Source organism: Ursus americanus, chromosome 7, assembly GCF_024610735.1.
Source record: "Ursus americanus isolate L20-20 chromosome 7, mUrsAme1.1.p, whole genome shotgun sequence".
Lineage (NCBI taxonomy): Eukaryota > Metazoa > Chordata > Mammalia > Carnivora > Ursidae > Ursus > Ursus americanus.
The window spans coordinates 68395914-68398190 of NC_142133.1; the positions used below are offsets into that span (position 1 = coordinate 68395914).

The window sequence follows — 2277 nt, forward strand, 5'->3', positions numbered from 1 at the left end:
AATCTTTTTTCTTCTGTTTCAATTTGATTATTTTTCTACTGACCTATTTTCCAATTTACTAATCCTCCTTTCTGTTGTGTCTAATCTGCTGTTAAACCTATCTATTACTTATTTATTGAATTCTTAATTTTAGTTATCATATTTCTCAGTCCTAGAATTTTTGTTTGCTTCTTTTAGAATAGATTCCAGGTTTCTATCTTTCCATCTATTTGTTTGAACATATTAATCTTAGGTTTATAGTCTTTGATAACTACAGTATCTAGGTCACCTATATGTTTTTCTATAGTCTCTCTCTCTCTCTCTCTCTCCCTCTCTTTTTAATTTGGTTTTATTACCTAGCATGCTACATACATTTTGATTGAATACTGGATATTGGGAATGAAGAATTGTTGAGGCTCTGAATAATTTTACCTTCCTTTGGAGAGGATTTTTTTTTCCTAGCAGGCAGAACACCTTGATCCTGCCAGGAATTGAGATATTTTGAAGTTAGATTTTAGGCTTTGTGAGGGCTGGTCTCTGCCTGGTTTATCTCGTCTCTTAGGATATAATCCTTTATCTGCCTCAGTAAAAACCTAGGTTATTTACTGAAATATCTCTTCCTTGGTGGGCCCTGAACATCAATATTTTTGCTCCCTAGCACTTTGAGACTGCTCAAACTCTGACTGGTTTTTCAACCTTTTAGAAGCTGTTTACTGCTTAGTTTCTTGGCTGCTTGCCTATCATGTGGAAAGCTTAGGAATGAAAAAATTCCTTGAGGGGAGATCAAATGCAGAATGCCTGGCTTATTTCTATTTAGGCTCTTTTTCCAGGATAAGAGTTCCCTATGTTCTGGCTGCTTTGGTAGATTTTCCCTTCAATTTTTGGCTTCTCAGACCACCTTGGCTACTACGGTTCTAGACCAATGTTTCTCCTCTATCTCATTGATACCCCTTGAGAACTGGGAAATGCCTAGAAGGGAAAACATGAAGGAAATTTAGGTTTTACTCACTGCATTTCCCTTTTCTCCAGAATCTTGGCCTCTAAAGTCCTGGCTGCTTTTACTCTGATGACTTTTAACAGATATTTTATACAATGTATTTAGCTTTTATAGTTACTTTTGGCCAAAGTCTCCACAGATTTATTTGTTTGTTTGTTTAGTCTTTTTTGAGTTTTGAGATTCATATTTTATTTACAAATAAATGAAGAATGCCTCTTGTAAACGCTAATTTGGGACAAGAAGAGCAATCTAAAGTAGTTGCTGGCTCCACAGTGATGTGTGAAAGGAGACTATGCCACTGTTTTTTGAACAATGATTTTGCCTCTAATGAGAAAAAAAAAAAAAGACATGTGATTTCTTCATATTGCACGTGTGAAAGAATTCAAAATAAAAATGACTTTTCAAAACTACAGTGTCTAGTCAAATGTGTGAGGTGACCAGGAGGTCACTTTTGTTCAGTGACAGCCCCTGCTCCCCAGGAGCAATGGCCTCTGAGCAACCAACCTAATCCTTGTCAACAGTATCTGCTTGAGGAATGGAGAGACCCCGATCCTCCAGAGCTTGAACTTCCAGCTTCTCAGCCTTTAAATTGGTCTGCTGTTCTACCCTTTGTTCTTCTAGGATTTCTTCAACGGGCGGTTGCTGGTGGGGTGTGTCATTCTCCTTTCTAAGCTATTTCTCCTAGTAGGACCACAGTTCCTCCTCCGACCACAAAAATCCCTTGAGGTATATCACTGTATTTTTTGCCCACACGAATAGGCTTCACAGTCTGATGTAGCACTAAATTAGCAAATTGATCAATGCTTCTTATAAAATCGGTAAGCGTCCTTCCATCTTGAATCAGGACCAAGTTCTTCTTGTCGATGTCCTCGATGAGGCTGGCGGCACCGGGTGTAGCATTCATTCTGAGCTGAGCTAGGGCTGCAGTGTATAGCAGTGGTGGGCCAGCGAGCCCAACACCTCCTTCCTTCCACTGTAGTCGTGCCTAGGCAGGACCCGGACAGGAACCCAGAACCCAGACCAGGAACAGCATGTTTGTCCTGGCTCTCGGCAGCTGAGCTCTGATGGAAACTCCTCTAGAGATTTGTTTTTAAAAGTGGTTTCCAGGACATGTCCCAGGGCCATTGCACATTTAGCTCTATCTCCTGCGTTTTTTTGAGACATCCCAACTGAGGGCTGGCAAGGTCTTTTGGCTTCTTCAACACCTTCAAAAATAAATTATTAAACTCTATTGAATGTAATTTGTAAGTATTAACTATTTTATATTTTTTTAAGATTTTATTTATTTATTTATTTATTAG

At 39.0% G+C, this 2277-nt stretch overlaps 1 pseudogene; it reads right to left on the bottom strand.

Moving 5' to 3' along the window:
- Nucleotides 1-1480: 1480 nt before the first annotated feature.
- LOC123802627 (U6 snRNA-associated Sm-like protein LSm1 pseudogene) lies at nt 1481-1880 on the bottom strand (annotated as a pseudogene).
- Between the last annotated feature and the right edge of the window lie 397 nt (nt 1881-2277).